A 19,398-nucleotide genomic window follows, 5' to 3' on the forward strand; every position below is an offset into this window, starting at 1 on the left:
TGTTAGAGCTCATTTTATTACTTCTCTTCAAATCACATTAATCATGGAATGGAAACACACAGCAACAGAACGTACCAGCGTGACTTCAAACACTTTGTTACAGGAAATGTTCAAAATGTCCTCCATTAGCGAGGATACATGCATCCACCCCCTGTCACATGGAATCCCTGATGCGCTGATGCAGCTCTGGAGAATGGCGTATTGTATCACAGCCGTCCACAATACGAGCACGGGTTTGCGTAGACAAGAGCTTTCAAATGCCCCCATAAATGAAAGTCAAGAGGGTCGAGGTCAGGAGAGCGTGGAGGCCATGGAATTGGTCCGCCTCTACCAATCCATCGGTCACTGAATCTGTTGTTGAGAAGTGTACGAACACTTCGACTGAAATGTGCAGGAGCTCCATCGTACATGAACCACATGTTGTGTCGTACTTGTAAAGGCACATGTTCTAGCAGCACAGGTAGAGTATCCCGTATGAAATCATGGCGGTGAATCGAGGAAGTACAGTAGATACTGATGAAACTAAAATGAGCCCTAACATGGAAATTAAGCATTTCCGGACACATGTCCACGTAACATCTTTTCTTTATTTGTGTGTCAGGAATGTTTCCTGAAAGTTTGGCCGTACCTTTTTGTAACACCCTGTAGAAGAAAAATCTGTGTGAAGTGGAAAGGTAGATGGTTGAGATGATCGGTGGCATTATGACAGACTATAAAATATGTGACAAATGTAGAAAAAAATTAACTTAGGGGCAAGGGCCTGTGGCTGACACAACTACATTGAAATAATTGGAAACCACAAACCTGCATAGCTCCTCAGACGAGTCAGACACAGCTGTAGCCCCAAAACTGCTTTAGGTGCATTAAATGATAGTTTGGTATCTATTGGCTAGTTCCCAGTGAAAAGGGATAGTCTGAAATACAAAACATACATGCAGAAAAAGTTCAAGCAAGTGTCTGAGGTTTTCTGAAGTAAGAACACACCTAGTGTGGGAGGATATGCAGATTGCGAAACAAATGTTGAATCTGAAATGATGATGCAGTTGAAAGAGAAATTCAGTAAATGCATCACAAGCAGAGAGGATCCAAACTCTGACACTTCTTCTGAAAAGTTGGAACATTGGAAGGATTGAAAATGAATTTAGAGCCTCCAACTATTAAGTGAGAAAAAAAAAAAAAACAATTAGTCAAAAGAATGTGGTATCTTAGGAACTCCCAATCCAAGGCCTAAACTTGTCTGTAGTAAACAGTGACATAGAATTCTACAAGAGAGACGATATAAGCTGCTGTTTGCCTGGGAAGAAGGATTTTGCTTCTGTTAAGTAAAATGGTTCTACGATTCATAAGCGAAAACAACTAATGTTGGGAAACATGCATGAACTATATCAGGTATTCAAAGAGGAAAACCCACGACTGAAAATAGGATTATTGAAATTTTGCCGGCTGTGACCCAAGAACTGTGTTTTGGCTGGTGCAACCAGTGCTCATAGTGTATGTGTCTGCAGTATTCACCAAAATGTGGAGCTCATGCTGGAAGGTTACAGATTAAAAGAATTGACATGTGAAGCAGACTGTCAACTTAGCATCTACAAACACTGTCTTGCTTGGGTCATTTGTTATTCGCACAGCCAAAATGCACTATGTCCACATGTGAAAACTGCCCAGGTATATATTTTATCATGGCTCATCTGCAAGAGGTGTTTGATGAAAATGGATTTGATGAAATAGCATATACACTGTGGTCATGTACATATAGAACAGCTCTCCAGACATGTGTATCGTCTGTGGAAGGCTTATTGGGAAACCTTGCACACAAATTAAAAAAGCTTCTTTTGCTTTCCTTCGTAGACACCAACAATCTGAATTTCTACATCTGAAAGAGGCACTTGGTGACAATGAATACATTGTAATATGTGATTTTGCAGAAAATTATGCAGTTGTCCTGCAGGATGATGTGGAGGAGTTACATTGGAACAATGTACAGATCACCCCTCATCCATTTGCTGTTTATTATAGATGTCTAGAAAACCAAGCAATTTATCACATTTCCTTTGTTATAATATCAGAATTCCTTTAACATGACACAGTGTGTATTCATCTTTTTCTGCATCACTTGGTTACCGTCATGACATCCCATTTCCACGGAACACCCAAGTATATGTACTACTTTCCAGATGGAAGTAACTTTTCATCAGGCTGATTTCAGTGTCGCTGCAGAGGGGCATTTCTTTGCCACATCACATGGCAAAGGACCATGTGGTGGTATTGCTGATATCATCGTAAGAGTTCCTGCCCATGCCAGTCTGCAGTGCATCTACAACTCTCAGGTAATGACACCCAGACAGTTGTTTGGATGGTGCTTCAAGAACATTGCAGTGTGTCACTTTCATTATACAAATAAAAGTGAGTATGATGAAGACAAATCTCTCCTTCAAGAGTGCTTTGAACAAATTGACACAATTGCAGGTGATCAGAGGTTGTACTGTGTTATTTCCACTGACCATTACAATATGTAAACAAAAGTCTTCTCCAATTTGCCAGACTTCAGAAATGAATCTCTAACTAGGATCCAATGAGATTTGTACCTTGGTGATATCACAGGCTTTGTTGCATGTGTGTACAAAGGTCACTGGTGGCTTGGATGTGTTTTGAGTGTTAATGAAGATATCAATGAGGTTTTAGTTAGCTTCTTATGTCCCAAAGGGCCTTCACCTTCATATGTATACCCTGAGAAATCTGACACCTTAACTGTGGACAAAAATGACATTTTTACAAAGGCTGGTGTGAGAACAGCAACAGGGTGAACAAATTTCCCTTCATCAAAATATGCACAAACAGTGTTATATGTTGCTTCCCAGTACTGAGGCATAGAAGGTCTGGATGATATACTTGTCATATTTGTTTCTGTAAATCTGAACCCGTTATCCATGCCTTAAAAGCATGTGTTCGGCTGCGATGGCTACATCACGTTTTGCATCATTGAAGATCAGATTTCATGGTATGCGACCTTGCATATTATAAATGCTTGCTTTTGGTCTGTACTAACTTACTGTGTTGTGTTATAACACCACCTTTTTGACAATAAACATGTTTTTCAGTGCTTTGTGTCATATTGATGGAGTCTGAAAACAATTTATTTTGCATTAATGCAACTCATTGCTGTATATATCAATTTGTATCTCCTTATACCATTCTCATCCCAACATGATTTTCTGCTATGTTGTATAGTGTAACATGAAGAAGCAAATATATATATATTTTTGTTAATTTCGAAGGTTACATGTTTCGAGATATTCAAGGTCGAAGGTCAAGGTCACTGAACTTAATCATGTACATTCTTCAAAATGACAAAACTGCATATAACTGAAGAGCTTGTTTTAAGACCTTTCCAAAATTACACAGTTCACTGTTCTATATTTATTAGAACAAAAGTTACAGTTGTTTACATCAGCAGTGTTTGTCAAATTTTCTGCACTTTTTAGAACTTATAATGGCCATTATTCTTATCTTACTTGTGCTAAAATTCTGTAATTTGATATTTTTCATTCTCTTGTCATGTGCGGGGAACACAACAAATTTTATGAAAATTGAAGAGGGTTACATTGACATCTGTGTTGATTTGACATGGAATGACTCGAATGGGTAAATGGACTCAACAAGCTGAAGGAATATGTTTGAAGCAGTGAAATATTTCATCAATACTCCACTTTCTGCTACGTAATTGTCTTCTCAGGTTCTTCCACCAAATTTATACTAAGCACTGTGGCTAAGTTGCTCACTTACTATTTTTATTATTGAAACCTAGTTGCTGAGCATGTTGACAATAAGACATTATTGAGCATATCTTGGATGCCTTTCAGCACGCTGTTCAGAAGAGATCTCTACCCCTCATGCTCTTACAGATTTATGGACAGCCATGCAGGATTCATGGTGTCAATTCCCTCCAGCACTAGGTCAGACATTAGTCAAGTTGATGCCACATAGTGTTGAGGCACTTCTGCACGATATTAGGCAGGTGTACCAGTTTCTTTGGCTCTTCAGTGTATATTATCCTGTATAAGCTGAACATAAACTTTTCAAATATGGTGCTACAGAAAAGTGCTGAAGATTAGACAAGTAGCTCAAGTACCTAATGAAGAGACACTGACCTGAACTGGGGGAGAAATGAGATTTATGGCACAGTTTACTTAAAAGAAGGGATAGGTTGATAGGACCCATCCTTACAAAGGAATAGTCATTTCGGCAATGGATGGAAGTATTATTGGTAAAACTTGAGGAGAGAGACCAAGGCTTTAATACAGGTTCATTATGGCTTTAGGAGTTAAGCAGACGTGATGAGATTGCATATTACAGTCTAGTGTGGTGAGCTGTATCACACCAGTCTTTCGACTGATGATTGCCACAGCACAATATTACCATGCTCCAATCCAGATGTATTTGTTTAATTTCAGAACTGTTCAAATAAGCATAATACATCCACTGATTTCCGTGTTTCCTTTCACTCACACTTGTGTTTGAATCCCCCCCCCCCCCCCTTCCAAAGCCATCATGGCTCAAAAGAATAGTTTGAATACCACAGTGCTTTTTTCAGATGATGTGCTCTTGCCTACCTTTATAATGAAAGGCAGTTACAGCAGAACTTATCATGAACCCATATACCACAAATGGATGCTCAAACACTATCCTGTAGTAATCTATGCAAATGTATTAAGCAGTTAGAAGACTGTACCCTGGGGTAGGCAGCACATCTCCTATTCTGCTAAATTTGCACAAACTATGTCAACCAATTTCTCCAACAGATCTACAATTTTTGATGTCCAAAAAAATGGGACATTCTAAACCTACATTTCTATGCAGCCAACCCACAGTAGCCCATTCCCCCATCCCAGGTCACATCACATCCACCTTGTTAATGTTTCATGTTGTGAGACTCATATTTTCAATGCAAAGTTGTTACATAACTCTTCAACCACAAACTACTCTATTTAATCAAGAAAAGCAGTAAAGTACCTCAAACAGAATGACCTCCTCCAAGACAACCGGTATGAATTTCCAATTCACATCTTCCTCACATGAAATACTGAGTCATGGATTAAGGCTAATGCACAAAAGCGGCTGAAGTATTTCTTTAGCGCCAGATAAGCATTTGATTCGGTGCTAGACCAAAGCTTATCAATGAAAAAGTTTGATAATATTGGGTTTCAAACTAAATTGTGGATTTGAAAACTTGTATGGTGGGTGCTCCAACTTGTATGTTTGACAAAGGACATCTTGTGATACACCATAAAATGTGTCTCAAAAGTATTTACTGGCTAGAGTGGTATCTTGACACAAAGCTTTTCCATCAGTGGCATCTCATACAGAAGATAAACAATAAATGGATGTATACCTATGTTAATAACACAATAAAGATTATTTACATACTGTGCAAATCTACATCAATGATGGGTCTGTCAAGTGTAAAACCTTTATGATGATTACAAACAATGCCGATCTAGAAAATATTGAAATCCCATTAACATTCAAAATCTGATTATAATCCTGTACACAGCCATGCTTACATGACCACAGTAGGGTCTGTTATCTTGTGTACCAACAAAGTGTCATGCCTCTGCTGTATACAGATTGTCACATGTACATGTCACTAAACTATAAAAATGTTGAACAGAATGAGAATGATCATCTCTGTAACACATTGTATGCCACACACATAGAGATGGACGTTTCACCGCCAGGCCACCGAGTGCACTGTTATGGCATGAGCGGGGCTCTAATGTGACTGCCAGCAGCCACACAGAATAATAAGGCATGTGATTCTGCTGTGGCCACTGGCAGAAAATGTGTTACCCCGTATGTGTAAACAGTCACCAATTTCTTCTATCAGTGTGGCTGAGATGAGTAACATAGTGGATTACACACAACTGGCTGGATAAATGGGCCAGGTCTTTATTGTATTGTAGATAACTGAACACCTTACATAGGACTTCTTAAACATATTGGATTATTACACTCTTTTTTTTAATTTATTTTTTGTTTATTTATTGTTCCGTGGGACCAAATTAAGGAGAAGTCTCCATGGTCATGGAACGAGTCAATACATGAAATTATAACATGATGTTAGAAACAGATAAAATGAAATATAAAAAAACATATTCAGGTGACAAGTTGTAAATTTAAATAAAGAAAATCAACAATGTAACACTGGAATTTGCTTAATTTTTTAGCTCTTCCAGGAGCTCCTCGACAGAATAGAAGGAGTGAGCCATGAGGAAATTCTTCAGTTTAGACTTAAAACAGTTTGGGCTACTGCTAAGATTTTTGAGTTCTTGTGGTAGCTTATTGAAAATGGATGCAGCAGAATACTGCACTCCTTTCTTCACAAGAGTCAAGGAAGTGCATTCCACATGCAGATTGAATTTCTGCCTAGTATTAACTGAGTGAAAGCTGCTAACTCTTGGGAATAGGCTAATATTGCTAACAACAAACGACATTAAAGAAAATATATACTGTGAGGGCAATGTCAGAATTCCCAGACTATTGAATAGGGGTTGACAAGAGGTTCTTGAACTTACACCACACATAGCTCGAACAGCCCGTTTTTGAGCCAAAAATACCCTTTTTGAATCAGAAGAATTACCCCAAAAAATAATACCATACGACATAAGTATATGAAAATATGCGAAGTAGACTACTTTTCGTGTTGAAGTGTCACTTATTTCAGATACTGTTCTAATGGTAAATAAAGCAGCATTTAGTTTCTGAACAAGATCCCGAACATGGGCTTTCCACAACAGCTTACTATCTATCCGAACGCCTAGGAACTTTAACTGCTCCGTCTCGCTTATAATATGCCCATTCTGTCTGATCAAAATACTGGTTCCTGTTGAATTGTGAGTTAGAAACTGTAAAAACTGAGTCTTACTGTGATTTAGCATCAAATTATTTTCCACAAACCACGAACTTATTTCATGAACTACGTTATTTGATACTATTTCAATATTACACACAAGATCCTTCACTATCAAGCTGGTGTCATCAGCAAACAAATATATTTTTGAATCGCCTACAATACTAGAAGGCATATCATTTATATAAATAAGAAACAGCAGTGGCCCCAGCACCGACCCTTGGGGAACGCCCCACTTAACAGTGCCCCATTGGGACTGAACATCACAACCACTCTCATTATTGCGGAGAATTACCTTCTGCTTTCTGTTCTTAAAGTAAGAGGCAAACCAATTGTAAGCTACTCCCCTTACTCCATAATGGTCCAACTTCTGCAGTAACATTTTGTGGTCAACACAGTCAAAAGCCTTCGTTAAATCAAAGAAAACACCTAGCGTTTGCAACCTTTTATTTAATCTGTCCAAAACCTCACAGAGAAAAGAGAATATAGCATTTTCAGTTGTTAAACCATTTCTAAAACCAAACTGAACATTTGACAGCAAATTATGTGAATTTAAATGCTCCAGTAAGCTTGTATATACAACCTTCTCGATAACTTTAGCAAACACTGATGGCATAGAAATAGGTCTAAAATTGTCAACATTATCCCTATCTCCCTTTTTATAAAGTGGCTTCACTACCAAGTACTTTAATCGGTCAGGAAGTCTCGGAACACTTTTTTCTAAGAGCACTATATGATTCCCTGTTGGGACTAGGTTTCTACTTAGTTCACCTGCTATATTCAGAAAGTGATTATTAAGTACTGTACATATATGCAACTTATCAGTAACACGAACATTCCCATTACGCACTGATTCTATATCCTCGACCTGTCTCTGCAGACCAGCCACTTCCTTTACGACTGACCATATGGTTTTAATTTTATCCTGAGACTTAGCTATTCTATCTGCATACCACATACTTTTTGCCTTCCTAATAACATTTTTAAGCACCTTAAAATACTGTTTGTAATGGGCTGCTGCATTTAGATTTTGACTGTTTCTAACGTTTTGATATAATTGCCACTTTGTTCTACAAGGTATTCTTATCCCTCTAGTCAGCCACCCAGGCTGCCTGTTTGTGCTAGTACCCTGTTTTGAACGTTCTAACGGAAAGCAACTTTCAAAGAGCACGAGAAAAGTCTTGAGAAAAGCATTGTATTTATCGTCTACTGTATCAGCGCTATAAACATCTTGCCACTCTTGTTCCTTGATAAGGTTTACAAAGGTCTCTACAGAAACTGGATCAGCTTACCTAAACAGCTGATGACTATATTTAACACGTGTTGCAGCACAAAAATCTTTTAGAGTTAAAATTTGTGCATCATGATCTGAAAGGTCATTCACCTTTTTGCTAACAGAATGCCCTTCTAGTAATGAGGAATGAACAAAAATGTTGTCTATGGTTGTTCTACTGTTCCCTTGCACTCTCGTTGGAAAGAATACGGTTTGCATAAGATTATATGAATTAAGGAGGTCTACCAGCATTCCCTTCCTTGCACAATCACTTATACAATTAATATTGAAGTCACCACATATAACTAACTTTTTGTATTTCCTATAAAGTGAACCAAGAACCTCCTCTAGCTTTAGCAAAAGTGTTGTGAAATCGGAGTCTGGGGATCTATAAATTACAACAGTTAGAAGTTTAGCTCTGTTAAATTTAACCACACCTGCACAACATTCAAACACATTTTCAGTGCAGTACTTTGAAACATCAATTGACTCAAATGGGATGCCATTTTTCACATACATGGCTACTCCCCCACACCGCAAAGAGCTCCTCGAAAAGCTGCCAGCCAACCTGTATCCTGGTAAAGGAAGCCTCTGAATTATCTCCTTATTTAAGAAGTGTTCAGATATATCAATAATTTCAGAGTCAAGATCTATAAGCAGTTTACTAACTTTATCTCTAATACCTTGTATATTTTGATGAAATATACTAATTCCCTCATTACTCAGATACCTAAGCTTTGTCAAAAGTGGTTCCTTTGTTAGAGAGACTTCCCTTAAGCAGGAATACCTATCAGCTGACTTCAATCTAAAAAAGGTGCAGCTCCAACACCCACTACTGTAGGAATTTTCCCATGAGTGATCCCACCAACCCCACCTATGCTGTCACCTATAAGCTTTGCCAACCAGCTCATTTATGCATTAATAGGTTTTGCTGCTATAATCAAAGTGACTTCCAACTAAACTGTGATCTACACAGTCACAATATATTTTAATTTTCATGTAGACTGCCTGAGAGTGGGGTTGTGTACTCTGGCGCAAGTCCCCATCTAACATTGTGCAAGAAATTGGGAATACCAACCAATTAAAATCAAAAATTAAAACTGTGCCCTGTTAAACACGCCTACGAATTACCTGAATATTTTGATTCAAGGATTGGGCAGTTCTGTTAGCTACATGGCAAGGAGATATACAACAAGCTTAAATGTAACTGAGGTTGTAGCAGTTTTCTTCAAAGTGGCAGCATTCTATCTAATTTATTACTTTAAATTTAGCTGGCTAAAGGTCATCATCCTTTAAGCACTGTACTAACAGTTAATTGTTAATACAGTGCACAGATTAAGTTCCTACGAATTGTTTGTCTTTTGTTATTGGATCACAGTAGATTCTCCACTTTGGTGGGATCTCTGGAACACAATAAATGAGTGCTGCTAGTGCTTTCACAGACATATGATCCACAAGGCTAGCAGCTGGAAGCATATCGATCAATCAACGTATTTCTGAGTCGGTCAAGTCAAAGAATACCATGTTGCGGAGAACATTCTGCATTTCAGGATATATGCCTTCTGGCAATTCCCCTAGGTGGTATTCCATCACCCATCCACCTGCTAAATATACTGGTCCACCCTCGTGCCAACCATCTTTCAAGTCTTTGTTAAGAGTCACATCAGTATGAAACTTGTCATCTCGGTGCAGCTTATTGTAGTCCTATCCCTGATATATCATATGCCTGGAAAGACTACGCCACTTGTGAAGGCTCCTGAGCCCATGGTGAACTGCAATGACTATTTCACAGCCAGTTACTTTTAGTTTAGTCCTACAGATCACCTAATAGCAATCTCTCCCTTTCTGTCCTACACGTATCACTGGACTACCCTCCCCCTCCCAATCTATTTATCCTCAATAATGTTCTATCCGACTCCCTCCTACTTAATTAGGTTTATGAACTTATGAACAGCCACCCACTCTCCCATTATTATCCCCACCTACACCAGGGTTTGCTTTCTCTACTGCTATGTACATATCTGCTGCTGTCCTCTCTCTCTCTCTCTCTCTCTCTCTCTCTCTCTCTCTCTCTCTCTAACTCTCCCTCCTCCTCACACACTCAGATCCTATTCTCATCACCCGTGAGAACTAGTCACCTACTAGACTACAGTACTAAGAACATGTAACTGCATCTTTCTGAGTAATCTGAAGAATAAGCTGAACTACTATATTCAAGTTCTTTTTTGTGTGCCTCTGCTGATAATAAAAATGCTTTTTCTTTACATTTTATGAAAAATTTTGTTTTTAAATTTAAATTATACTTGTGTACTATAACTGCAACAACCCTAACACATATTCAGAAAACAAAGGAAACAGCAAAAATGTTCACATTTTGTCTAATTCTGAGGTCAGAAATCAATTAAGGATAAAATGGAGAATTAGGGGTAAAATGAATTGGCAGCATTAAATCTTACATTGGACATTTTATCCTTAATGTGTTAGGCTATCCTATTCTGTTTAGCTTGCCCCTCATTATGGTCTGTAACATAACAAAACAATGCATCACAATGGGTTGTTGACTGGTAACTTGGGGGGGGGGGGGGGGCTGGATATGTAGTATCTCTTGGTATTCTAATATGTTAGTACTATGATACAGAATGACAACACTTGCTTTAAATTGTCAGGAATATATCATTTACGATGCTATAATCCGTACAAGTACAATTGAGGTAGCGTACAACAGTAATAGGCCTAGATGCCAGTCAATTAGTTGAAATGAAGATTGGTTAGATACGTGTGTTCACTGTAAGTGCACAAATCTGAGATTTATGTACATAGAATTTGTTAACTTTGCAGAAGAATGTTGTAATCCTAATGATGATCATGAATATAACAATAAAAAAGACATCTGAACTGCATGAAGAGTGGCCATCTCATTTGTATAGAGTGGATGCTAACAGATTTACCAAATCATCATATATCCATGGTGAAAGGAGTCAACAAGAAGCTAATTTTAACAAACATTTAAAAAGAAACAGCACAATACAACCCAAACAATAGATAAGACAGTTTCAAAACAAAGGTATCACAGATGGTATGATTACAAGATGGAAAAGAAAACTAGTTCAAAGCGGATGAGCAAGAGGAGAAAGAAACACTGAAAGGCTGAAATTATATGGTAAGGAAGGAAGAGGAAACAACAGATTAAAAAGAACTGAAATTGGGATGTGGTCCTCAGTACTCAACAAAACAATAAAAGATACATCTGCAATTATCTACACAAGGGCTTGCTAAACTGACCACACAGAGAGAGATATAAAGACTTATATTGAGAATATGTAGACATAAGAGGAAAAATTGTTATACAGTAATACATCATGTGAAAAACTAACATTTGTTTCCAAAATACTACTAACTGTATTTAGAGGCTAAATATTAGCATTTCCTTGAGTCACTGAAATGGAGCAAGTCTGGCACGATCAACTGCAGGGTGAAGTCGGAAGAAGATGATGAATTTCAAGTTTTTAAGGTAGATTGATAGATTTGGAGGGGACTAATCTACAAGGTCATCAGTCCCATCAGATTAGGGAAGGGTGGGGAAGGAAGTCAGCCCTGCCCTTTCAGAGTAACCGTCCCGGCATTTGCCTGAAGCAATTTACGGAAATCGTGGAAAACCTAAATCAGGATGGCCGGACACGGGTTTGAACTGTTGTCCTCCTGAATGCGAGTCCAGTGTGTTATCTCGCTTGATAAGTTTTTAAGGATGTTGCACATTTCAACATTGACGTGTCAGTGATCTCCACAGGTGTCCAACCATATGCTATGGATATATAGGCTGACTGGGGATAGGCTCTGAATATCTGAAGAGCCTTAATACAACTTGGATGCGGTAGGTGTTTCAAAGGCTACTCAGTATGGGCTGTGCCAAAGGATTTTTATATCTGTACCAAAGTCACAGTCCAAACAATGACACATAATCCCTGTTCCCAATGACAAATAATGTCCCACTGTCATGCTAAATGTTGATCTCTGAAGTATGTCTGCAGTCTACAATAAGAAAGGATTGTTGATGATGACCAGCCTTCAGTTGAGTAACTCAGGGTTTGTCAAACCTTTACCCAGGCAACATGGCAAAGTTCCTTCAGTTGAGGCATTAACAGTGTGACACTTAAAATACTATACCATAGTAAACAAAGAGGAACTTGTGAAGGGAAAGCATGATCATTGCAACTTTAAAAGCATAGTAATTTTGAGTATTTGGTATATGTTTTACGTGTAGTAACCTAATGGTTCGCTTACAATTAGCAACTCTTATTTGATACCTATGTAGCCCAGACATCAGAATATGCTCAAGAGACAATATTGATTTACATTGATTCAGATGGCCATGCCAAAATAACTGAGCAACATGCGTGGCTTTAATATCTTACTGATGATGCCATATTAAAATATTAGTGAGGTTTCTTGGTTACCACAGTGATACATGTTCTTGGAGACCCACAAGTCACTGCTTAAAGTGCAGCCATTTTTTGGATTGTCTTAAATTGCTAAATCTACTCAACATACCATAGCTCTCAAATATCTAGCGCTACCATTTTCAGACTCTCCTTTATTATGGGTGTTTATGCCCTTCTCCAGTGCACTCATGGTCTAAGTGTAATGCATCTGATTAGTAATCAAAACATCTTCAGTCCTGGAATCGAGCCCCGTCATCACTTAAATTTTGAATAAGAATCATCAGCAAAGGTGGCCGAAAGACTTCCAGCACAAGAAGTCACCCTCAGTCAGCTAATGGCCTTGTCAAAGAGGGCATAGGAGCAGATGAATGTTCAGGCACTCTCTCGCCCTTGGGGTGGGAAACAGCTGATAAAATGTGGAAGAATCAGCTGTGATCAATGGAATGAGGATGCAGCGGCAATGAAAACCACTGCATTAAAGACACACAATGTGTATCCACAGGACATGCAGCCTATAACTGAGAAAGTGTCATGATGATCTCTCCATTGGCCAAAGATTCTGGAACAGCCCCCCATTCAGATCTCTGGCACAGGACTGCCAAGGGGGAGGTGACCATGAAAAAGATTGAATAACCAATAAAAGGATGGCATTCTAAGAGGTGGGGCATGGAATGTTAGAAGTTTGAAAGTGATAGGGAAGCTAGAAAATCTGAAAAGGGAAATGCTAAAGCTCAATGTAGATATAGTGTAGGTCAGGGTAGTGAAATGGAAAGAAGACAAGGATTTCTAGTGAGATGAGTATAGGGTAATATCAACAGCAGCAAAAATGGTACAATTGAAGTAGGATTCATTATGAATAGGAAGTTAGGGGAGAGAGTGAGTAACTGAACAGTTCAGTGATAGCATTATTCCCATCAGAATTCACAGCAAACCAACACCAATAATGATGGTTCAGATACGCATGCTGATGTCACAAGCCAAAGATGAAAGAGACCAAACTATGAGGTCATCAGTCCCTTGTTCCAAATAAAACAATGCCACAAGTGTGAGAATAAAACAAACAAGACTACAACTCATAACGGAATGAAAGGAAAAATCACAAGAACGATGAAGGGCAACAAACATGTAAATGGACAAAAGGGGACAGAAATGCAAGAAACAGGATGAAGAGATTAAAACAACAAAGCAGATTACCATGGCTAGCTGACCATCAGAACAAAAAAGGAGAAGCCAGACACTCTGCAACACATTAAAACCTCCACCCCACAAGGTCTAGGGAGGAGGACACAGAGGGACAAAAGACATGTGCTAAAACTTGGATCAAATGATAAGACCCAACCTCATCAATAAAACGTAAAACTAAATCAGCCGGTAAAAGTAGTGGCAACCAGTCCTGTAACCCAAGATTTCGTCACTGGGCAGTCAAAGTGGGACAGTGCACCAGAATACGGGCCAGTGCCAACCGGGCACTGCACTGACACCCAGGCGGGTCTGCACGGTGCAGGAAGTAACCGTGGGTCGCCCAAGCGTGGCCAATGCGGAGCCAGCAGAGGACAACTGATTCCCTGTGAGAGGCCTGCTTGGAAGTCTTCCACACATTCGTAGTCTCCTTAATGACACACAGTTTGTTGTGTGTACTGTTATGCCATTTTGTCTCCCAAAGCTGAAAGACCCTACGGCATTAATCAGAATGCAAGTCAGGTTCAGAGATGCCCATCTCCAGAAGCAGTTTCCGCGTAGCCTGTTGGCAAGATCATTGCCTGGGATGCCAACATGTCCTGGGGTCCACACAAACACCACTGAACGATGGGTCTGGTCCAGGGCATAGATGGACTCCTGGATGGACACTACCAAAGGATGGCGAGGGTAGCACTGTTAAAAACAGCTTGCTCAAGGAGTCAGTACACAGAAGAAACAATTCTCCGATGAATGGATATACTGAAGTGCACGAGAGACGGCCACCAGCTCTGCAGTGAATACACTGCAGCCACTGGGCAAGGAATGCTGTTCAGAAAATGAAGAGGTAGACAAAGTATACTGAAAAGGTAATTCAGTATATGAAGCAAGATGAAAATCTAATAGTTGAGGACTGGAATATGTTGTAGGAGAAGGAGCAGAAGAAAGGGTTACAGGACAATATGGGCTTGGTAGAAGGAATGAGAGAGGGAAAGACTAATTGAGTTCTGCAATGCATTCCAGCTAGTAATAGCAAGTACTATGTTCAAGAATCACAAGAGGACAAAAGTACAATTGTAAAAGACTGGGAGATATGACAGGATTTCACTTAGATTACGTCTTGGCCAGGCAGAGATTCTGAAATCAGATACTGCGTTGTAAGGCGTACCCAGAATCACAAATTAGTAGTGACGAAGAGAAGGCTGAAGTTTTTAAGAAACTAGTCAGGAAGAATCAAAGCACAAAAGATGTGGGATATAGAACTACTACGGAATGAGGAGACATGCTTCAAGTTCTCTGGGGTTATAGATACTGTGATACGCAGTTCAGTTGAAAAAGAATGGACATCTCTAAGATGAGCAATCAGAAATTGGAAAGAAAGATGTAGGTACAAAGAAGGTAACTGCGCAGAAACAGTGGATAACAGAAGTAATACTTCAAATGACCGATGAAAGGAGGAAGTACAAGAATGTTTAGGGAATGAAACGGCTACATGAAAAATGGGAAGAAATTGAAAAAGCAATGATTGTCGGAAGGGCTGACCCGGCGTGTAAAAAAGTCAAAACAAGCTTAGGTGAAATTAAAAGCAAGGGTGATAACATTACAATTGCAATGGGAGTTCCACTGTCAAAAGCTGAGGAGAGAGCAGATAGATCGAAAGAGTACACTGAATGACTCTATGAGGGGAAAGACTTGTCTGATGATGTGACAGAAGAAGAAACAGTTAATATAAATGAGATAGAGGATTAAGTATTACAGTCAGAATTTAAAAGAGCTTTGAAAAACTTAGAATAGAATAAGGGAGAGGTATAGATAACATTTTATCAGAATTTCTAAAACCACTGGTAGGAAGTGTCAAAAAACAATTAACTTAACAGCTCAATCATTCAAGTTGCTGACAAGAATAATATATAGAAGAATGGAAAAGAAAACTGAGGATATATTAGATGGCAATCAGTTTGGCTTTAAGAAAGGTAAAGGCACCAGAGATGCACTTTTTTGATGATGAGCCTGATAGTGGAAACAAGGCTAAAGAAGAATCAAGACATGTTCATAGGATTTGTCAATGCTGTCAAATGGTGCAAGATGTTTGAAATTCTGAGAAAAATAGGGATAAGCTATAAGGAAAGACTAAGCATATACAGTATGTACATGACCCACGAGGGACCAACAAGAGGAAGACCAAGAACACAGTGCTCGGATTAAAAAGGGTGTAAGGCAGGGATAGAGTCTTTCGCCCCTATTGTTCAATCTATGCACTGAAGATTCAATGATGGAAATAAAAAGTGGTTCAGTGGTTCAAGAGTGTAATTAAAATTCAAGGTGAAAGGTTATCAATGATAAGATTCGCTGATGACATTGCAGTCCTGAGTGAAAATGAAGAGTTACTGCCGGCCGCTGTGGCCGATCGGTTCTAGGCACTTCAGTCCAGAATCGTGCTGCTGCTACAGTTGCAGGTTCGACTCCTGCCTCGGGCGTGGATGTGTGTGATGTCCTTAGGTTAGTTGGGTTTAAGTAGTTCTAAGTATAAGGGACTGATGACCTCAGATGTTAAATCCCATAGTGCTTAGAGCCATTTGAAGAATTACTGGATCTGCTGAAGGACTGAAGCATCTAATGATTATAGAATATGGATTGAGGATAAATTGAAGGAGGACTAAAGTAATGAGAAGTAGCAGAAATGAGAACAGTGAGAAACTTAATAGCAGGATTGGTCACCACGAAGTAGGTGAAATTAAGGAATTCTGCTATCTAGGCAGCAAAATAACACATGATGGATGGAGCAAGGACGATACAAAAAGCACACTAGCACTGGCAAAAAGGGCATTCCTAACCAAGATAAGTCTACTGGTATCATACATTGCCCTTAATTTGAGGAAAAATTTTCTGAGAATGTATGTTTGAAGCACAGCAACGTATTGCAGTGAAACATGGACTGTGGGAAAACTGGAAAAGAAGAGATCGAAGGATTTGAGATGTGGTACTACAAAAGAATGTTGAAAATCAGGTGGACTGATATGGTAAGGAATGAGGAGGTTCCCTGCAGAGTTGGCGCGAGGAAAGGAATACATGGAAAACACTAAGAAGAAAGGAACGGATGGTAGGACGAATGTTAGGACATCACAGAATAACCTCATGGTACTAGAGGGAGCTGTAGAAGACAAAAACTGTAACGGAAGGTAGAGATTGGGATCTAGCCAGCTAATAATAGAGAATGTAGGTTGCAAGTGCTCTTAGGAGATGAAGTTGGCGCAGGAGAGTAATTCATGGCAGGTCGCATCAAACCAGTCAAAAGACTGATGACTTAAACACACACACACACACACACACACACACACACACACACACACACAGAGAGAGAGAGAGAGCGAGAGAGACAGAGAGAGAGAGAGAGAGAGAGAGGGTGATCAGTAATAAAACCAACAAACTGCAGGGACAGATTCCTGACTGGAAATAGAGGAGGAAAGGTCCTATGAACATGTGTCTGGAAATGCATTGTTACCATGGTAGATGGCACTGATGAAAGAACTTTTCTCTGACGAGTGCCACGTGCTCCTCATGCGTTGCAGGCTGTATGACTGATGCAGTGCACTGCAAGTAGCAGAATGGTCTGGTATTCATGTAGTGAACAAACTGAGATGGTGTTTGCATATGGCTACGCAGATGGAAACGGTCACGAGGCAGCACAGCTCTACCACAAGTACCCTCACGGACACCAACCACATCACACAACATGCCCTTTTTGGGCATTTGTATGATCATGAGTTCTTTCAGAAAGATGAACATGCATGGAGGCTGTGGACTGTGTGTACACGAGATCTGGAGGACAGAGTTCTACAGGATATTGAGACAGACACTAGCGCAAACTCCAGGAAAGTGGCCCCCCAAATATGGTCTAGGGCAAAGTACAATTATGTGTATCCTGCATGACAACCACTACCACGCAGGTCACTTTGAACACCCGTTGTGACATGGATATGATGCAGCTCTGTATTGTGTTCCAAGACGACTCATACTTGCTGCAAACACTGTCCATTTCCAGACACAAGTTCGTAGATCAAATGTGTAGCTTAAGAGAAGCATCACAGTTTTTCATGGACTCTTTGAACCATACAAGCAATATGAAATCACAGAATGGGGGAATTCAATGAATGGAAGGAAAAGAATATTCATACTACAGAAGAAAGCCATTCGAATTAAATCGAAAATGAAGCAAAAAGAATCTTGTAGAAACTGTTTCAAAGATCTTAATATTTTGACATGTCCATCACTGTATATATTCAAGACTACTGTGATGCATTAGGAGATCCTACAAAACTGGAACCAATGAGACTGTTCATCCACATAACACAAGAAACAGGAAACAATTATGGTGCATTTCACAAAGACTCCACATTTTTGAAAAATGACCTCAATCCTTCAGTATCAAGTTATTAGAAGCATTGCAAAGAGGCCTACAAAACCTCAAAACTGAGATGATATTACCTGCAACCCTAAAAAAGTTTCCAATAGAAGAAGAATTCTATAGTGTGGCTGAGTACATGAGCAGACAGTAAGTAACAGTTCATCCTGAGAGTCATAAATTCCATGTACCACATTATGAGAAACTAGAATTAGAAAGTAAACTAGTACTAAAACTACTCATGTACAACATAAGATAATGTTGTTGCGAAATTATATTTTTTAGCTCTGGTGTACATATTGTAAATCATTGTGCATTATGTAACATTATGCACATACTAGCCCTCACAAGGGCTAGTAGAATTCCTTGGATAACAGAAGAAATATTGAATTTAATTGATAAAAGGAGACACTATAAAAATGTACAAACGTCTCAAAAATGAGATCAACAGGAAGTGCAAAATGGCTAAGCAGGGATGGCTAGAGGACAAATGTAAGGATGTAGAGGCTTATCTCACTAGGGGTAAGATAGATACTGCCTACAGGAAAATTAAAGAGACCTTTGGAGAGAAGAGAACCACTTGTATGAATATCAAGAGCTCAGATGGAAACCCAGTTCCCAGCATAAAAGGGGAAGCAGAAAGGTGGAAGGAGTATATAGAGGGTCTATACAAGGGCGATGTACTTGACGACAGTATTGTGGGAATGGAAGAGGATGTAGATGAAGATGAAATGGGAGATATGATACTGTGTGAAGAGTTTGACAGAGCACTGAAAGACCTGAGTCAAAACAAGGCCCCGGGAGTAGACAACATTCCATTAGAACTACTGACGGCATTGGGAGGGCCAGTCCTGACAAAACTCTACCAACTGGTGAGCAAGATGTATAAGACAAGCTAAATACCCTCAGACTGCAAGAAGAATATAATAATTCCAAACCCAAAGAAAGCAGGTGTTGACAGATGTGAAAATTACTGAACTATCAGTTTAATAAGTCACAGCTGCAAAATACTAAAACGAATTCTTTACAGACGAATGGAAAAACAGGTAGAAGCCGACCTCAGGGAAGATCAGTTTGGATTCCGTAGAAATATTGGAACACGTGAGGCAATACTGACCCTACAACTTATCTTAGAAGAAAAATTAAGGAAAGGCAAACCTACATTTCTAGCATTTGCAGACTTAGAGAAAGCTTTTTCCAA

Source organism: Schistocerca americana, chromosome 2, assembly GCF_021461395.2.
Source record: "Schistocerca americana isolate TAMUIC-IGC-003095 chromosome 2, iqSchAmer2.1, whole genome shotgun sequence".
NCBI lineage: Eukaryota > Metazoa > Arthropoda > Insecta > Orthoptera > Acrididae > Schistocerca > Schistocerca americana.